The sequence below is a fragment of the Bubalus bubalis genome, chromosome 19 (assembly GCF_019923935.1).
Source record: "Bubalus bubalis isolate 160015118507 breed Murrah chromosome 19, NDDB_SH_1, whole genome shotgun sequence".
Taxonomy (NCBI): domain Eukaryota; kingdom Metazoa; phylum Chordata; class Mammalia; order Artiodactyla; family Bovidae; genus Bubalus; species Bubalus bubalis.
Window position 1 is genome coordinate 43,753,917 of NC_059175.1, and position 21,487 is coordinate 43,775,403.

Below are 21,487 nucleotides of genomic sequence, written 5' to 3' on the forward strand. Positions count from 1 at the left end.
TGAAATGGTTGCAGAATTATGTGTCCAGAATGAGTCTCTATTACCTTAGATTCCGTCCTTTTTTTATTAAGTATTATTCATTTGTTTCTATGTTTAGCTGCACTGGGTCTTAATTATGATGCTGGGGTCTCTCTCTAGCTGTGGCTTGTGGGCTCCAGAGCTCGTGGGCTCTGTAGTTGTACCACAGGGACTGTCTGGTTGAGACTCTTGTATTCAGTAGTTGCAGTGCATGGGCTTAGTTGCTCTGTAGCATGTGGGATCTTAGTTCTCCAACCAGGGATCAAACCCTGTCCTCTGCATTGGAAGGTGGATTCTTAAGCACCAGACCATGAGGGAAGTCCCACACCCTAGAATCCTGAGAGACAATTACAAGCAGAAAGTCCTTGCAGTACCACAACGCTGCTGCTGCTGCTGCTAAGTTGCTTCAGTCATGTCCGACTCTGTGCAACCCCATAGACGGCAGCCCACCAGGCTCCGCCATCCCTGGGATTCTCCAGGCAAGAACACTGGAGTGGGTTGCCATTTCCTTCTCCAATGCATGAAAGTGAAAAGTGAAAGTGAAGTCGCTCAGTCGTGTCCAACTCTAGCGACCCCATGGACTGCAGCCCACCAGGCTCCTCCATCCATGGGATTCTCCAGGCAAGAATACTGGAGCGGGTTGCCATTTCCTTCTCCAATGCATGAAAGTAAAAAGTGAACGTGAACTCGCTCAGTCGTATCCGACTCTTCACGACCCCGTGGACTGCAGCCTACCAGGCTCCTCCGCCCATGGATTTTCCAGACAAGAGTACTGGAGTGGGGTGCCACAATAGATATGTTTAATTGGCAAGAAATAAATTGTGACTGTGTTAAGCCAGTGAGATTTTGTGATTGTAAATTATCACAGTATAATTTAATCCATCCTACTTGATAGTACACTATTTGATTAATAATCGTGTAATTTTTATTTTCATTAATTATAACTTGTAATTTACCAATACATATCTGAAGCAGTGATTAAAGGGGTTATATGTTATAAGGCATTGGCAGACTTCATCTGCATTGCAATTAGGGATTATGATGCATATTTTATAATGCTGAAGAATTTTGGAAATCTAGTATGTCTTTCTGAAGCCATAGGCTCTCTTAACTCACAGACCAAATCGATGTTTTCTGGAGTATCATAAATCTTTATCAGTGCCATTCTTATAACTTCTATTTAAATCTTGACCTAGCATGAAAATTAGGGATTACAGGAATATTTTATATAAAGCTAATTTTAATATGGAGGCATGTAAAAATAAAATGATTTTCTTATATGCATATAAGAAAATAAAAGATGACTCAGTCAGATTCTTTCCCTCTACCTATTGAGATAGCTTGTCCCAATTATAAAACATAGTGCTTTTTATTATAGCTATGTTTTTGACTGTATTCAAATAGAAAAACTCTAAAACTCTAATGCATAAATCAATAAGCATAACATGAATTCTAAAAATCAGGATCAAAGAATAAGTTGTATTGTGCATATTGTTAATTCATGTAGCTCATTTCATTATAATGTATGCCTGACTATAATACTGAATTTACAACCCTTTATTATTAACATTTTAAAAATAAAATCCAAATATCTACAGCATGCCAGTTGGGTGTCTGAATTTTATATGCTTGATCATTCTGATACACAGCATTTGTCATCTTACTTTAGTGTGCAAAAAACACTAAGAGCAGCTTATTCCACATTCCTTGCCATAGGTATAGACAAATGATGACTAGCTGTGAACCTAAAAACTGTATTTAACAGTCTATTAGAACAGGCCAAACATTGAGAGTGAAAAAACTTATTGATAAAATTTCTAACTCATGCTGTGTTGGGGAATAGATGACAGAGAGAAGGGACTCCAGGCAATCAGCACACACCAGGGAAAACATACACAATGAATGTCTTTGCACCCTTTGTCACCTCCTGTTTACTTTACATTTGCCATTGGTTTTAATGAAGAGGAGCTGAGTTCCAAGAAATCTCTGCAGGGTGCTTCAACTTGTCTCTGCTCTGAGCTTCGGCAGCCAACACATCTGCTTGAACCCGTCAGCTGTGATAAGTGTACATTTTGAGTCTTAAGAGAGTCTGCAACTTGAGTACTGCTGCTGCTGCTAAGTTGCTTCAGTTGGGTCCGACTCTGTGCAACCCCATAGATGGCAGCCCATTAGGCTCCTCTGTCCCTGGGATTCTCCAGGCAAGAATACTGGAGTGGGTTGCCATTTCCTTCTCCAATGCATGAAAGTAAAAAGTGAAAGTGAAGTCGCTCAGTCGTGTCCAACTCTTCACGACCCCGTGGACTGCAGCCCACCAGGCTCCTCGGCCCATAGATTTTCCAGGCAAGAGTACTGGAGTGGGGTGCCGAGTACAGGCAGCACCAAAGTAAAGATCCTACATGGCTTTAATACATTTTTCAAATTTCTTTTTAGGTAAATTTGTTCCTGGGATCAGTGTATGTAAAGTCTTAAGAAAAGCCTTAAACATCTGCTTGAGACAGTGGTTTCAAAGACAACAGATGTGGCGACCCAAGGTGAGTCATTCAGTTTCCTTGAGTCAGAGATGAGGAATATCAATGATATTATACTTTAATTCAAGCAAATATATTATCTGAGTTATTTTTTCATAGGAAATATCTATTCATTAATTTATTATGGTGCTTTTTATGTAGTTTATTTTGGCTTTCATTTTATGGTCTCCACTCAGTTCCAAAGTTACTTAGGTCAACACCATTTTCTCCCAAACTTAGTAAGCGAAATTGTTCATATGAAAGAAAGTGAAAGTGCCAGTCACTCAGTCGTGTCCAACTCTTTGCGACCTCATGGACTGTAGCCCACCAGGCTCCTCTGTCCATGGGATTCTCCAGACAAGAATACTGGAGTGGGTTGCCATTTCCTTCTCCACGGGAAATTCCCAATCCAGCGATCGAACCTGGGTCTCCCTCATTGAAGGCAGATTCTTTACCATCTGAGCCACCAGGGAAGCCCATTGTTTCATATAGTACTTGTAATACAGTTAGATATTTTGTCACATTCTTTGTTCTATTGTGGTATTCTCCTGAATATCTAAATTATTTTTTTAAATTACATATATTTAAGGTTCACTTTTTGTGCTTAAGGGCTTCCCTGGAGGCTCAGGTGGTAAAGAATCTCCCTACAATGCAGGAGACCTGGGTTCCATTCCTTGGTCAGGAAGATCTGGAGAAGGGAATGGCAACCCACTCCAGTAGTCTTGGATGGATAATTCCATGGACAGAACAGTCTGGTGAGCTACAGTTCATGGGGTTGCAAAGAGTTGGATATGACTAAGTGATTAATATTTTTTTGTGCTGTAAATTTGAGTTTTCACAGATACACAATATCAAGTATCCACAACTATGGTATCATAGTGGTGATACAGTATACTGCTGCTGCTGCTGCTGCTAAGTCGCTTCAGTCCTGTCCAACTCTGTGCGACCCCGTCCCTGGGATTCTCCGGGCAAGAACACTGGAGTGGGTTGCCATTTCCTTCTCCAATACATAAAAGTGAAAAGTGAAAGTGAAGTCACTCAGTCGTGCCCAACCCTTAGCGACCCCATGGACTGCCGCCTACCAGGCTCCTCTGTCCATGGGATTTTCCAGGCAAGAGTATTGGAGTGGGGTGCCATTGCCTTCTCTGGTACAGTGTACTACAGTATCATATAAGATAGTTTCACTACCCTGAACAGTCCTCTGTACTTCATCTCTGTACTTCATCGTTTAATACATTTTGGTCCCCAAATACCTGGCAACCACTGACTTTTTAAATCATCTCTACAGTTTTGCCTTTTCCAGAATGTCATACAGTTTTCCATCATGTATCCTATTAAGACTGGCTTCTTTCACTTATCAATATGCATTTGTAATTTATCCATATCTTTTCATGTTTGGTACCTCGTTTCTTTTTTGTGGAATAACATCTCTTGTTAAGATGTACCACATTGTTTTCCTATACCTATTAATGGAGATCTCGGTTGCTTCTGATTTTTAACAATTATGAATAAAGCTGCTATAAGCATTTGCATGAAGGTGCTTTTTAGGCTTTTTTCTTTATCTTTGATTGTCTATAGTTTGAAAATGAAGTGCCTACATGTGATTTTTTGATGTCTATTCTGCTGGATGTTCTCTGAGCTTCCTGGATCTGTGATCCAGTGACTGATGTGAATTTGGGGGAAATTCTCAGTTGTTATTGTTTCAAATATGTCTTCTGCTACTTTCTTTCTTCTCCTTCTGGTATTCTTGTGGATGTTACACCTTTTGTAGTTGTCCCACAGACCTTGAATATGAGAGATGCTTTCTTCTGTCCTGTGTAGGCTATTGATTATCCCATTGAAGGAATTCTTCCCATCTCTGTTGAGTGTTTTGGATTTCTAGTATTTTTGTTTTGTTTTGTTTTGCTTAGGATTTCCATCTCACTGCCCACATTCTCCATCTGTTTTTGGATACTGTCTAATCTATCCATTAGCACTCTTAGCATATTAATTACAGCTATTTTGTAATCCTGGTGTGATTACTCTCAGTCCCTGCTATGTGTGGCTCCTTCTATCTCTTGTATTTCCTTTACCTTTTAGTATGCCTTGTAATTTTTCTTGACAGCCAGATTTGAACAAAGAACTGCTATAAATAGGTCATCAGTAATTTGGTGGTAAGATGTGGGGTGAGGGGAAGTGTTCTATAATTCTGTACTGTGCTGTGCTAAATCGCTTCAATCATGTTCAACTCTGTGCGACCCAGTAGACTGTAGCCTGCCAGGATCCTCCGTCCATGGGATTTTCCAGGCAAGAATATTGGAGTGGGTTGCCATTTCCTTCTCCAGGGGATCTTCCCAACCCAGGGATCCCACCTGTAATTAGCTCTCAGTTGTATAGTGGGACAGTGCCTCTGGATTGTGAACTTCACCTATCTTTCCTTAAGTGAATGAAGATGGCTGGAGTGGGCTAGAGTTGTATATTTCCTCTTTCCTATGTGGAAGGCTACAGCTGATTAGAGTTGGGTATTTCCCTTCTCCCAGGTGAGCTAGGCTCTGCTAATACCCCAGCCAATTAAACTCTGGTTAATTAATTTCTCCTGTGGGCAGACTTTATTAAGAAGAATAACAGCAGGCTCTGACGCACTTCAAAATGGTTCCTCTTCTCCTGTTGCTGCTGAAAGAATAGGGGGATTTTCCTCTATTACTTAAAGTGAGAAACTGCATGAGCTCCTGGAAGTAAAACTCACTAACCTGTGGGAGCTCCCCCACCATGACTGGGTTCCCCTGGAGTTTTTCAATGTCAGAACGGTCCACACTGAGCCTCCAGCAATTCGTCAGTTCCAGTTTGGTGTTTCCTCCTGCAGCTGGTTCCCTTGCCAGTTTCTGTGCATGAGACAGCTCAGGTGAGTCGTGACTGCCAGTGTTTATCTATCTGACTCTTCAGTCTTGGAGACAGCAGTTTGAACTGTGTCCTCCCCGCTCTTATGAATTCAAGAAGAGTTGTTGATTTTCCAGTCTGTTCAGAGTTTTATTTGTTGTTAGGACAGAGTGGTAACTTCTAAGCTTCTTTCATGTAGAGCAAAAACCTGAAATCTATAGGGATTTTGTGAATATGTTTTCAGCTAAGTGAAGCAAATACCTAAGAGCACAAGTGCTGGATTGTGTGGTAAGAGTATGTTTATCTCTGTAAGAAATTTCTAACTGTCTTTCAAAGTAACTTAATCGTTTTGCATACTCACTGTCAGTGAATGAGAGTTCTGTTGCTCTGCACCCAGGTCAGCAATTGGTATTGTTAAAATTTTTGATTTAAGTCTTTCTAATGGTTGTGTAGTGATGTGGCTTTCTTTCATTTGCAATTCCCTAATGACATATAATTTTTGGTATATTCATGTTTATTTGCTATCTGCTTGTCTTCTTTGGTGAGATATCTAGATATTTTGCGCATTAAGTATTTTTTACTGTTGAGTTTTAAAATGTCTTTCTGTATTTTGCATATAGGACCTTTATCGGATGTGTGTTTTCTGGATACTTTATCTCAATCCATGGCTTGTCTTTCTATTCCCTTAAAACTTTCCTTCACAGCTTATAAATTTTTATTTTAAAAAAATCCAATTAACCAGGTTTTTCTTTTGTGGAAGTACTTTTGATACTGTGTCTAAAAATGAATCGCCAAATTCGAGGTCACGTGAATTGTTCCTTTACTTGTGTACTGGTACATTTCAGCATCTTATTGTTTGCAAACTTTAAGCACCGCAACTAAGTAAAAGCTCCAAAACCTGGAGATTTTTAGCTTCCTAATTATCTAATCTTTAACTATTGACTTTTTCAATCTGGACATGATGAAAAGAAAGCATAAAGGGCTTTCTAACAAAAGAGTTCTATGTTTTTAAACACACTTAAGTTGTTTATAAATTTTCTCTTCAAAGGCTTAATTATTTGAAGTGAGGGAGCAAAAAGAAAATTCATATTGCTATGTGGAAGCTTTTCTTTTTTGGTGTTTTATTTTCACATTAGTAAATTTCACTTCAGTAAATTTTTAAAACCACTTTTTCTCTATTTTTATTGTGAACTAATTGACATATTACTGCATAGGTTAATCATTCTGAAATGATTATCACAATGAGTTCAGCTGACATCCAGCATATCATATATCTGGAATGAAAATAAACAAAAGGAAAAAGAAAAATTCTCATTATGATAAGAACTCTTAGGATTTACTGTCAATAACTTTCCTATACATCATACAGCAGTGTTGCTACTGCTAAGTCGCTTCAGTCATGTCCGACTCTGTGCGACCTCATAGACGGCAGCCCACCAGGCTCCCCCATCCCTGGGATTCTCCAGGCAAGAACACTGGAGTGGGTCACCATTTCCTTCTCCAATGCATGAAAGTGAAAAGTGAAAGTGAAGTCGCTCAGTGGTGTCTGACTCTTAGCGACCCCATGGACTGCAGCCCACGAGGCTCCCCCATCCATGGGATTTTCCAGGTAAGAGTACTGGAGTGGGGTGCCATTGCCTTCTCCACAGCAGTGTTAACTGCTGTTAACTCTTTAACACATATATTTCTGTTAATTGAAAGAAAGTTGAACAAATTCCTGGATAGAAGCTACTGACACAACTTGGAATGCATGTGTCTTTCGCATTGCTTCTCATTTTCAAAGTGATTTAACATGAGAAACTTTATATTTTTTAGTTTTGATGTTTTTTTATACGTTATAGGTATATAGACATAATAAGTTTTGATAAAAATTGAAGAATAAAATAAGTCAGTTTATTCAGTACCCTAGAAACTGCAAAGTAGAAGGAAATAGTAAGCATGATCACAAAAGGAAAGCATATAGGAGGAAAACACAGGCTTTTATAAATTGTCCTAGAATCATCTCCCTTTATAAGATAAATTTAATGACTTTAAACTCATGTAATCTGTATGTATTTGATCAACTTTTTCCAGTGATTATTAGAACAATCTCATAAATGATTTATGATTAAAATTTACTAATCTGGACAGGAAAATCTCTTCATCTAATAAGAAAGTTCCTTGCGAAATACTCTCTTTATATTAAGAGGAACAATTATGGAAAAGTTGTACCATGTAGTGACCTGGCACAATAAAAGTGCCAGACAGGTTTCTGGGTCAGAGCACTTTCAAAGCCAGCAAGGGATTGGGGTTTTGAATGGTCCACAATTTATCTTATAGCTAGGGCAGTTTCTTGGGGTATGCAAGGAAAGCTGGCTTCTAAATGACAAGAAATGATGCCTATTGAGGCTATATTTAAAGTAATTGCATGTCTAAGAATTTTTCACTCCAGTAGGCTCCTGAGCTAACAGTTCTGGACTGCTCTGAAGGAGTAACAACATAGGGGCCACTATAAGCAGGGGAAATCTTTGGCTCATTTATGTTTAACACCTGTAAAGTCATTTCTGTTCATCAATATACAAAAACAAAAAAATCATACATATTGCTTAAGTTGCTTGGTCTCTATAGCATGACATGTATTTTCAAACATGCACACACACACACACACACACATGCACAAACCATAAAACTACTAAATATCTGAAAAAAGCTTTCTATTAACACACACTCTATCAAGTTTTGCTTAGGGGATTTCTTTCTTGTGCTCTTAGAGTTTAGGCAATTGTATTAGTCATCTAGGGATGTCACAGAATGCCACAGAGTGGATGACTTAAATGACAGTTTATTTTCTGCCAGTCCTGGAGGCTAGAAACCCAGGTGTTGTTGGAAGGTTTGGTTTCTCCCCGAGCTCTCTTTCCTTGGTTTCCTGCCTTCTGTGTCTTCATATGACTTTTTATCTGGTTTCTCTTCTCATAAGAACACTGGTCTTACTGAGTTAGGGCCCCATCCTTACAGCCTCATTTAATCTTAATTACCTCCACAAAGTCCCTGGTTCCAAATGCAGGCACATTGAGTATTAGGAAGTCCATGTGTGAATTTTGGAGAAACATAATTCTGCCTATAAGTGCACTTTACCTCTGGATTGTTATTTTGTATGATACAAATATTATATATTATACACATATATATTTAGATATATAACCAATAATATGTACCCTTTGTGATTTAACTTTTAATTGCATGTGTATTATGTACCATATTTTTACTTGAACAAAAATTGCAGGTTCATTTGGCTTATGAAATTCAGTTCATTTATAACCACAGTTTCACTTAGCACTTCAGTAAGAACAGAAAATTAACTTTCCTAGATGTATAAAACCAAAATGGAAACAAATTTTTAGCTCCTAAAAGAGCTTTGTACATGATTTTGTACTTCACATTTCATTCAGTTTATACCAACAGACATTAATATATCTATTAAATACTCTTTTCTTGTGAAGATATCACAACTACAAAATGGAGAGGCCATTCTTAAGAGCATATTCTTAGGAGGTAGTCTTAAGAGTGCAACATAATTATTAAGACTATACTTTATTGAGATTAACCAATTCCATTAAAACATCACTTTAAATGAACAAATTGAAAGCCTCCTTGAATAAATGAGAAGAAATGACTATAAGTTACTAAAATTTGAGCTCTATGAAAGCATTATTTTATTGCTCTGGTTTTGTTCATCTATACAAATAGAACCAAATCTGGTAGCATTACATTGAAAAATGATTATACATTAAGTTAACACTTCCCCACAAATATTGATAATTTTCAACACTGTATCTTCATGTCAGGCACTTTTCTAGGGATTAGGAATAGATCTCTTACTAAAACAAACTCCCTGCCCTCTTAGAACTTCATTCTAGTGAATAGACAAGAAATAATCAAACACTTCCTTTAATTTGGGTTTCCCCTTTAGGACTAGCCAGTGACCTTAATAGAATTTTTCAAGTATTCAATGTATAAAAATATATCTATAATCTCTGAACCGTGAAGTGTACATATAGTAATTGTACCTGTACTTGCTGTATTTCAGGGCTCTATCAAGCCTACCTACTCTATATGACCAAAATAATCAGAAAATACAGTTCAGTTGTTTCTAAATGTGTTTTTGGTGAACAGAGGATGAAAATGAAAGATACCATTTTAAAAATGGTAAAGTAGATTCTTGCTCTGTTTGATTCGATTTTTTGCTACTTACTGTGGTATGAGACAATGTTTTCTATCTTCATAAAACTCAGGTGTTTCCTGTGTGAGATGAGGGAAATAATTACATTAAAGAATAGCTCTATTATAGAAAATATGTACATTACATTTAGCATGGTACATGACATGTAAGATTTATTGAAATTCATGGTAGCTTTTGCTAAAATGCAGATGTGCTAAGGGCAAAAATATGAGAGATTTTTCCATTTGTAGCACATTTCTTAGCTGTCACATCATTGATTAATTTTTTTGAAATCAAACATGTCATTCTATAAGGGAAATTTCTCATGACTACTTTTATGATAGTAATCATCCTAGAAAACTGAAAAGCATCTTAACTGTAATATATTCAGGAAAAAAAATGAGAATATTTTGATGTATTGTTTGTGAGGGGTTTTGGTAATTTCAATTTCCTTCCTGATACATTTGTATTCTCCTTGTGTCAGTTTTGGTAAAATGTGTCTTTCAAGCATTCGTCCATTTCTTTTAAATTGTCAAGTTTATGATCATAAAGTTTTGTATAATACTCTATTCTTAAATGATAATCCTGCTTTCATTTCTGGTATTACATCTTCTCTTTATTTTTTCTTAGCCTAGCAAAGGTTTATCAATTATATTAATCTTTTCAAAGACCCATCTTTTATTTTCATTAATTTTCTCATTATCTCTTGATATTTCTGTTCCTTATTTTAAAATTCATTAATACCTGCTTGAAGTTTGTTACTCCTTTCTTTTGATTTATACTGTTCTTCTCTCTTAGTATCCTAGGGTAAAAGCTTACATTTTTGGTTTTAATCTTTCTTTTTCTATAAAATATGCATTCAGTGCTACAAATTTACCACTACTTTGCTTTCACTGCACTCCACAAATTTTGAAAGTTTTATTTTCTTTTTCATTAAGTTCAAATTATTTTTAATATCTCTTGACATTTCTTTTTTGACCTATGTTTTATTTACAAGTGTGTTGTTCAATCTCCAAATAATCTGGGATTCTCTAGGGACTTCTAGGGGCTTCCCTGATAGCTCAGTTGGTAAAGAATCCACCTGCAATGCAGAAGGCCCCAGTTCAATTCCTGGGTCAGGAAGATCCACTGTAGAAGGGATAGGCTACCCACTCCAGTATTCTTGGCTTTCCCTTGTGGCTCAGCTGGTAAAGAATCCACCTGCAATGCGGGAGACCTGGGTTTGATCTCTGGGTTGGGAAGAGCCCTTGGAGAAGAGAAAGGCTACCAACTCCAGTATTCTAGCCTGGAGAATTCCATGGACTGTTTAGTCCATGGGATTCTGTTTTTGATATCTAGTTTAGTTCCATTGTGTACTGAGAGCATACTTCAGATGTTTTCAATTCTTTTAATTTGTTTTATGTCCTTGACAGTGATGTGCCTTGGTGAATGTCCCTGTGAGTTTGAAAGGAATAAACAGTTGACTCTTGAATAAAATGGGTTTGAACTGGGCAGGTCCATTTGGCTTGTTTTTTTTTTTTTTTTTAATTTTATTTTATTTTTAAACTTTACATAATTGTATTAGTTTTGCCAAATATCAAAATGAATCCGCCACAGGTATACATGTGTTCCCCATCCTGAACCCTCCTCCCTCCTCCCTCCCCATACCATCCCTCTGGGTCGTCCAGTGCACTGGCCCCCAGCATCCAGTATCGTGCATCGAACCTGGACTGGCAACTTGTTTCATACATGGTATTTTACGTTTCAATGCCATTCTCCCAAATCTTCCCACCCTCTCCCTCTCCCACAGAGTCCATAAGACTGTTCTATAGCAGAGTCAGCTCTTCCTATTCCTGCATTTCCCATTCATGGATTTAATCAACTTGGATTGAAATTTTTATTCATTGTACATTTCCATTTTATATGAGGGACTTGAGTGTCAGCAGATTTTTGTATATGCGAGGGCTCCTGGGACCAGTTCCCCTCAGAAACCCAAGGATGGACTGCATTCTTCAGCTGTTAGATAAGCATTTGTAAATGTCAATTAGATCAGGTTGATTGGTAGTTCAGTTCAGCTGTATCCTCACTGATTTTCTGAAAGCAGAATCTGTCAATTATTGATAGAGATCTGTTGAAGCCTTCAACTATATTAAAACTTGTTTATTTGATCTTTCTATTCTGTTTTTGCCTCATTTATTTTGGTACTTTGCTGTTATGCACATATACATTAAGGATTGTTGTTTTAGAAAACTGACCTCTTTATTATTATGTAATGTTCCTCTCTATCCCTGATAATTTTTCTTATCTAAAATCTGCTTCGCCCAAAATGATATATCTAACTCCTGCTTTCGTTTCACTAGTGTTAGTGTGGTATATTTTTCTCCATAATTTTACTTATAATCTATGTTTTTTCTATTTTAAGTGGCTTTCTTGCAGACAACATATAGTCAGTCATTGTTGTTTTATCTCCTCTGTCATTTCCTATTTGTTCCATAGTTGCATTGAATCTATTCACATTTAAAGTGATTACGTATATAGTTGGATTAATCTCTCCCCTTTTTGTTCTGTTTTTATCCTTGTGCTTCTAAACTTTTAAAATCTTCCACCCTTTTCTGCCTTTTCTGGTTTCATTGGGCATTTTATATGATTCTGTCTTCTCTCATTTTTTAACAAATTATAGTTTTTAAATTATTTTAGTGATTTCCTAAGGATGGCAACATATATTTACAACTAAGCCCATATTCAAAAAGGTCTGTATTTTTTTTATGAGCAGTGCAAGTTCCTTATAACAGAATATTTAGAATTAAGCCCTTCACATATTGTTGTCATTCATTTCACTTACTAATAAGCTATAATCACCCAATATATTGTTGCTGTTATCAATTTGAACATTATATATTAAATCAAGTATGAAAAAGAAAAATAAAAGGTTTTACTTTACCTGTATGTATTCCCTCTCAAATGCCCTTCATTTCTTTAGGTAGATCTCAGTCTCTGACCTGCATCATTTTATTTCTCTAAACTTAAAACACCTTTTAAAGTTTTAAAAAGGCAGATCTAATGGTGAAAATTCCTCAATTTTATTCATTTGAGAATATCTTTACTTCCTCTTCATATTTGAACAACAATTTTCCTTAATAAAGAATTCTAGGTTGGTGATTCCTCTATTTCAACATTTTAAATATTTCACTTTACTGTTTTTGCTTGTATTGTCAGTGACAAGAAGTCTGCTGTGATTCGTCTACATTTTCTTCATAGATAAGGTGTTTTTCTGTGTGCATGCTTCAAGATCTTCTGTTTTGTTTTCTGTAGTTTGAATGTGACATACCTAGGTGAAACTTCTTTTTTTGTTATTTATCCTTTACCGTCCTCTGGGTCCTTGATCTATGGTTTGGTGTCTGTCATGATTTTTGAAAAATTCTTAGCTGCTTTCACCTCAAAAATTGTTTCTGCTCTTTTTTTCCTTCTTTTTATGGGTTCCTGGTACATTTGTATTACACCTGTTGTCATTGTACAAACAGTTCTTAGATATCTTGTTCAGTCCTTTTTCATATTATTTTTTTATCCATATATTTCAGTTTGGAAAGTTTATATTAACATATCTTCAAGCTCAGTGATTCTTTCCTTAGCCATACCCAGTCTACTGATGAACTCATGACAGGCAGTCTTTCTTCTTCAGTGATTTTGATTTCTTGCATTTCTTTTTAAGTTTCCATATCTCTATTGACATCTGTTGTTGAATACAGTGCACTTTTTAAATTATAGCTCTGCATGTATCAAGCAGAGTTATTTTAAATTTTCTTATCTGGTAACTTCAGAATGTCTGCCAGTTCTGAGTTTGGTTCTGTTACTTGGTTTGTCTCTTCAAACTATGGTTTTCATTGTCTTCTAGTGTTTCTTGTAATTCTTGTTTCATGTCAGACTTACCGTATTGGGAAAAGTTGCTGAGGTAAATAGGCTTTTAGTGTGAAGTTTTAAGTTTATCTAGCTGGGAGTTCAGAGAAGGCAATGGCACCCCTCTCCAGTACTCTTGCCTGGAAAATCCCATGGACGGAGGAGCCTGGTGGGCTGCAGCCCATGGGATCACTAAGAGTCAGGCACAACTGTGCACGTCACTTTCACTTTTCCCTTTCATGCATTGGAGAAGGAAATGGCAACCCACTCCAGTGTTCTTGCCTGGAGAATCCCAGGGACAGAGGAGCCTAGTGGGCTGCCGTCTATGGGGTCGCACAGAGTCAGACACGACTGAAGCGACTTAGCAGCAGCAGCAGCTGGGAGTTAGCCCGTTTTTATTGTGTGATGCAACTGTAGCAGTCTTGTTTCCTCTGGTGCCCATTTTATATTTTTGTTTTGTTTCCAGTATTGTCTTTTGATTTCTATTAATCAGGTTTTCTAGAAAACAGAACCAATAGGGAAGATAGATAAGTAAAGAAAGGCAGAATGGAAGAAAATAGACAGAGTGTGTTGGCAGAGAGAGCAGAAAGGTGAAAAGAGGGAGAGAGATGTTTAAGGACTTCATTTCAGAGATTTTTCTTTCTTTTAAGCAATTGACTCATGAAGTTGTGGGGACTAGCAAGTTCAGAATTTGCAGGGCAGGCCAGCAGACTGGAAATTCCAGCAAAAGTCTCTGTTGTAGTCTTGAGTCTGGAGACTGGAGATTCAGGAAGAATGTCTAAATTGCAGTATGGAGACAGAATCCCAGGATCCCTTCTTTGGAAACATCAGTCTTAGCATCTTAGCTCTTAAACCTTTTGAATAGTTAATTATATGAAGCCCACTATCATTATGGGGAGTGAGGTGATTTGCTTTATTCAAAATCTGTTTATTTAAATGTTGTTTTTCAGTCACCCAGTCGTGTCCGACTCTTTGCAAATGCAGCACATCAGGCCTCTCTGTTCCTCACCATCTCCCAAAGTTTTCCCAGGTTCATGTTCATGACATCAGTGATGCCTTCCAGCCATCTCATTCTCTGACACCGTCTTCTCCTTCTGCCCTCAATCCTTCCCAGCATCTGGGTCTTTTCCAATGAGTCAGCTGTTCACATCAGTTGACCAAAATACAGGAGCTTCCAATACTGGAGCATCAGTCCTTCCAATGAGCATTCAGAGTTGATTTCCTTTAAGATGGACTGGTTTGATCTCCTTGCTGTCCAAGGGACTCTCAGGAGTCTTCTCCAGCACTGTCTAGGTTTATCATAGCTTACGTGCCAAGAAGCAATCATCTTCTGATTTTATGGCTGCAGTCACCATCCACAGTGATTTTAGAGCCCAAGAAAGGAAATATGTCACTATCTTTTCCCCTTCTATTTGCCATGAAATAATGGGGCTGGATGCCATGATCTTAGTTTTTTTTTTTTTTAATATTTAGTTTTAAGCTAGCTCTTTCACTCTCCTCCTTCACCCTCATCAAGAAGCTCTTTAGTTCCTCTTCACTTTCTGCCATTAGAGTGGTATCATCTGCATATCTGAGGTTGTTGATGTTTCTCACATCTATCTTGATTCCAGCTTGGAACTAATCCAGCCTGACATTTCTACTCTTCTTTCACTTTTTTTTTTAAATTTCATTTTATTTTATTTTTTAACTTTACAATATTGTATTGGTTTTTCCATATATCAAATGAATCCACCACAGGTATACATGTGTTCCCCATCCTGAACCCTCCTCCCTCCTCCCTCCCCATACCATCCCTCTGGGTCATCCCAGTGCACCAGCCCCAAGCATCCAGTATCATGCCTCAAACCTGGACTGGCAACTCGTTTCATACATGATATTATACATGTTTCAATGCCATTCTCCCAAATTATCCCACCCTCTCCCTCTCCCACAGAGTCCATAAGACTGTTCTATACATCAGTGTCTCTTTTGCTGCCTCATATACAGGGTTATTGTTACCATCTTTCTAAATTCCATATATATGTGTTAGTATACTGTATTGGTGTTTTTCTTTCTGGCTTACTTCACTCTGTATAATAGGCTCCAGTTTCATCCACCTCATTAGAACTGATTCAAATGTATTCTTTTTAATGGCTGAGTAATACTCCATTGTGCATATGTACCACAGCTCTCTTATCCATTCATCTGCTGATGGATATCTAGGTTGCTTCCATGTCCTGGCTATTATAAACAGTGCTGTGATGAACATTGGGGTACACGTGTCTCTTTCCCTTCTGGTTTCCTCAGTGTGTATGCCCAGCAGTAGGATTTCTGGATCATAAGGCAGTTCTATTTCCAGTTTTTTAAGGAATCTCCACACTGTTCTCCATAGTGGCTGTACTAGTTTTCATTCCCACCAACAGTGTAAGAGGGCTCCCTTTTCTCCACACCCTCTCCAGCATTTATTGCTTGTAGACTTTTGGATCACAGCCATTCTGACTGGCGTGAAATGGTACCTCATATGCTCAGCATATAGATTAAACAAACAGGATGACAGCAGACAGCCCTGTCATACTGCTTTCTCAATCTTAAACCATTCACTTGTACCATATAGGGTTCTAACTGTTGCTTCTTGACATGCATACAGGTTTCTCAGGAGACAGGTAAGATGGTCTGGTATTCCCATCTCTTTAAGAACTTTCCACAGTTTCTTATGATCCATACAGTCAAAGGCTTTAGTGTAGTCAATGAAACAGAAGTAGATGTTTTTTCTGGAATTTTCTTGCTTTCTCTATGATCCAGCAATTATTGGCAATTTGATTTCTGGTTCCTATGCCTTTTCTAAAATCAGCTTGGACATCTGGAAGTTCTTGGTTCACATAATGCTGAAGCCTAGCATGCAAGATTTTAAGCATGACCTTACTAGCATGGGAGATGAGTACAACATCTGGTGGTTAGCACCTTCTTTAGTACTACCCTTCTTGGGAATTGGTATGAGGATTAACCTTTTCCAGTCCTGTGGCCACTGCTGGGTCTTCCAGATTTGCTGACATATTGGATGCACCATCTTGATGGCATCATCCTTTAGGGTTTTGAATAGCTCTACTGGAATTCCATCGCATCCACTAGCTTTAGTAACAGCAGTGCTTTCTAAGGCCCACTTGACTTCACACTCCAGAATATCTGATTCTGGTTTACTGACCACTCCATCGTGGTAATACGGCTCAATAAGATCTTTTTTGCATGATTCTTCCATGTATACTTAACATCTCTTGATCTCTTCAGAGTCTACCAGGTCTCTACCATTTGTCTACCATTGTGACCATCTTTGGGCAAAATGTTCCCTTGATATTTCCAATTTTCCTGAAGAGATCTCTAGTCCTTCCCTAGTTTTGTTCTGGTTTTACAGACTGTTCATTGAAGGAGGCCTTCTTGTCTCTCCTTGCTGCTCTTTGGAACTCTACATTTAGTTGGATGTACCTTTCCCTTTCTCCCTTGCTTTTTGTTTCTATTCTTTCTTCAGTCATTCATAAAGCCTCCTCAGATAACCACTTTGCCTTCTTGCTTTTTTTTTTTTTTTTTTTTTCCTGTGGGCTGGTTTTGCTCACTGCCTCCTGTACAATACTATGGACCTCTGTCCACAGTTCTTCAGGCACTCTGTTTACTAAATCTAATCCTTTGAAGCTATTCATTACCTCCACTGCATATTCACAGGGGATTTGATTTAAGTTGTATCTGGCTGGCCTAGTGGTTTTCCCCACTTTCTTTAGTGTAAGCCTGAATTTTGCTATGAGAAGCTGATGACCTGAGCCACAGTCAGCTCCAGGTCTTATTTTTGCTGACTATAGTATACAGCTTCTCCATCTTTGGCTACAAAGAATGTAATCAATTTGATTTCATTGTTGACCATTTGGTGAATGTCCATGTGTGAAGTCGTCTCTTGGTTTGTTGGAAAAGGGTGTTTCCTATGACCAGTGCATTCTTAGTAGAATTCAGTTAGCCTTTGCCTTGCTTCATTTGTTCTCCAAGGGCAAATTTTCATGTTACTCCAGGTATCTTGTCTTCCTACTTTTGCATTCCAACCCCAGTGGTGAATAGAACTTTTTTTTTTTTTTTTTTTGTATTAGTTCTATGAGGTCTTTTAGGTCTTCATAGAACTGATCAGCTTCTTCAGCATTCATAGTAGGGGCATAGACTTGAATTACTGTGATGTTGAATGGTTTGCCTTGGAAACAAACCACAATCATTTTGTCATTTTTGAGGTTACACCCGAGTACTGCATTTTGGAATCTTTTTTTGATTATGAAGGCCACTCCATTTCTTCTATGGGATTCTTGCCCACAGTAGTAGATATAATGGTCATCTGAATTAAATTCATCCATTCCTGTCCATTTTAATTCACTGATTCCTAAGATGTCGATGTTTATTCTTACTATCTCCTGCTTGACCACTTCAATTTGCCTTGATTCATGGACCTAACATTCCAAGTTCCTATGCAATACTGTTCTTTGCAGCATCAGATTTTACTTTCATCACCAGACACACCCACAACTGAGCGTTTTTTCTGCTTTGGCCCAGCCACTTCATTCTTTCTGGGGCTATTGTAGTTCTCCTTTGCTCTTCTCCAATAGCATGTTGGACGCCTTCTGACCTGGGGGACTCATCTTTCAGTGCCGTGTCTTTCTGTCCTTTTATACAGTTCATGAGGTTCTCGCAGCAGTATACTGGGGTGGTTTGCCATTCCTTCCTCCAGGGGATTGTGTTTTGTGAGAATGTTCCACTGTGACCCATCTATCTTGGGTGGCCCTACAATGGCATGTCTTGTAGCTTCACTGAGTTAGGCAAACCCTTTTGCCATGACAAGGCAGTGATCCCTGAAGGACATTTAAATGTTAATTCCTTCTAAAAATTATCCCTTTAGGACATTATCTCAGTAAGTGTTTGACCAAAGATAGCCTAGTCAAGTTGACACATAAGGTGAATAATCAAGATTTCCCTATAAATTCCTTCTTAGAGGTTTAGTCTTGCAGTTATTTTTGCTGTAATATACTGTCATTTCTTTTAATGGGCCTATCCCCAAAGACTGCTTTCCTCATAACTGCTCTTTAACTTTCCCCTATTATCTAATGCTTTGATTTAGGTAAGACAGGAATACTAAGGGACATATTAGAATTTAGTATTTCCTTTTCCCCATATAGGATAGATTCTGGTAATTTCTTCTGAGGGAAGTTATACAAAACAGGATACAGAGAGTGTTTCAATTTGGTTACTTTTCCCTTTAGCACATTTCAAGATGTTATTTCAAAACGTAACAGCAAATTAAAGTTTCTCATCAAATTTGAGAAGTTTTCAACCATTATTTCTTCAAACATTTTTTTGTCCATTTTGCTACTATTTCTTCTGGTCTTCTCATTATGTATACATTGGTGTACTAAGAGGTATCCCATGTCTATAACACTTTGCCATCAAAAAAAGTTTTTGTTTTTTTCCTTTGTTCTTCAGACTGGTGATCGCAGTTCACCTGTAATGAATGGCTTCTTTCTTCTGTCAGGTCTTGCCTGATGCTGAGCCCCCTCTAATGAAATTTTTATTTCAGTTATTAAGCTTTTGATTTGGAATGTATTTTTTATTATTTTTCTATAAATCCATCTCTTTTAACAATCTCTATTTGGTGATGGATTTCTTCTATATTTCCTTGTAGTTCTTTAGTCATAGTTTCAGTTATATTAAACATATCTCAAAAACCTGGTTAAAGTTATTTGTCTAGTAAAGCCAATGCTTGAGTTTCATTATGGGCAGTTTTTATTGATTTTGTGTGTTTCAAAAAAATCTTGTTATTAAAAACAACTCTAGAAATCATATTCTTCTTCTGAATTTTTTTATTTTGCTATTTGCTTCTCTTTTTGTAGTTTCTGTTTGTTTAGGACTTCTCTGAACTATTTTTTCAATTACATTTTTTGCTGTGCATATCTGCTGAAGTCTCTACTTGGTGAATATCACAAAAGAGAGATATACTTAAACACCTTGAACTGATACATTTATGGGCCTTTGCCAAGGGTCTCTGTGTGGGGGGATAGGGTACATCTTTAATACATTATCCAGTAGTCTTAAATGATGCTTTAACCTTCAGTTACAGCTGGTGTCAAGCCTAAAGCTCAGGCAGAGGTCAGAGTACCTTTATAGGTTTTTCTCTGGGTGTATGTGTGTCCAGATTCCCAAAAATATGGTAGAGATTTTTGAAGCATTTTAATTCCTTCTTCTGACCCCTTCCTCAGTGAACCATCCACTAAACCAATGATTCATCTTCATAATGATTGTTTGGTTTCATAGCCTGTGATAATTTTTTCCTAAGGTTGACTTGAAACTTAAACTTTCTTCAGTAATATAACATTTGTCTCCACTTTTCCAATAATGGCACAAATAGACTGTTTGCAGCTCCATGGACTGTAGCCTGACAGGCTCCTCTGTCCATGGGATTTCCTAGGCAAGAATACTGGAATGGGTTGCCATTTCCTTCTCTAGCATATTTTCATGACCCAGGGATCAAACCAGGGTGTCCTGAACTGCAGACACATTCTTTACTGACTGAACTACCAGGGAAGCCCAAATAGCTATATACCTAAAAGGATTAATGTTCCTAGAATTGAATTATTAATTAGTAGACACAATAAATTTTAATATTGCCAATATATTTATTGAATGACTTTATTTTACATATTTGAGCTTTTTTAAAAATCATGTTTTTAATCATAAAACAGTAAGCTTCCTTTTATTCATTATAAACTTAGCTTCCTATATTAAACTGTTTCTAGGTTTAGATGAGTTTTGTTTTACATAATGACAATTTAAACAATTTTCTAATATGTTATCAATGTTGCTGTAGGCATCATGTCTTATTATAAAATTGTTTTTAAGTGTTAAATACAGTGCATAAAGAGAAAGTGATGAACATATTTGAGTCCTATCCCTAATTAAAATCATATTTTAAAAAACAATATTTACAAACCGCTTTGCCAGTGGGACTATATTATTCAGATCAGATCAGATCAGTCGCTCAGTCGTGTCCGACTCTTTGCGACCCCATGAATCGCAGCACGCCAGGCCTCCCTGTCCATCACCAACTCCAGGAGTTCACTGAGACTCACGTCCATCGAGTCAGTGATGCCATCCAGCCATCTCATCCTCTGTCATCCCCTTCTCCTCCTGCCCCCAATCCCTCCCAGCATCAGAGTCTTTTCCAATGAGTCAACTCTTCGCATCAGGTGGCCAAAGTACTGGAGTTGGGGGCATAAGATAGCCTTCATTTTGTAGAAAAACTAGTTTTGAAGTTGCATTTTGTTTTTCCTTTAAATCACTCTTTTCATGCTTTTCCTCTTTTGGGAAACTTTCAGCAATTCTGGGTCACTGGATAAACCGTTTGACTTGAGAAGTAATTGGTGATGGACAGGGACACCTGGTGTGCTGCAGTCCATGGGGTCACAGAGAGTCAGACACGAATGAACTGAACTGAAGTAAACACAGTTGAAATTTTTTTAAACTCTTAATATTATTTCATGTTATCTAGGCTTCTATTGTTATGAAATACCACCTTCTTGAAAAAAATTTTATCATGTAGACCAAACTATGGTCCTCTTATAAATAATGTAAAATGGATGATTTTCCAAACTCTTGTGTTTTTACTCACTATGCTTGTTTTTTAAAGCTCATATTTATAAGTAATCTGAAAGAAACAGACCATTAATTATATATTAGTAGATATTATGATAGAAAAATATATGGTAGCCTCTCAAATGCATTTTGCAAATGTTAGATTAAAAAATGAAGTTTATTTAAGACAGAAATTTTCAATGCATGTAAAAAATTGTAAATGTTATTTTAGTTTCATTAACCTGCCAATTTTCATCTTGACCAAAAACACATCATAGAATATTTTTATTACTATGCTAGAATATTTGCTAATTACTAGAAGAACTGAAGAGATCCACTTTTATCGTTTTTTTTTTTTGCAACTAGTTCACAGAAACTACTTAAATAATTATAAAATACACTAACCACC

General features: G+C 37.3%; 1 long non-coding RNA gene across 1 annotated transcript in view; it reads left to right on the top strand.

Moving 5' to 3' along the window:
* The first annotated feature begins 5,133 nt into the window (after nt 1-5,133).
* LOC123330529 overlaps nt 5,134-21,487 on the top strand; it is an 89,758-nt gene continuing 73,404 nt past the window's right edge. The window contains exon 1 of the long non-coding RNA XR_006546499.2: nt 5,134-5,406. This is a non-coding gene — a long non-coding RNA (uncharacterized LOC123330529). The remainder of the gene's footprint in view (nt 5,407-21,487) is intronic.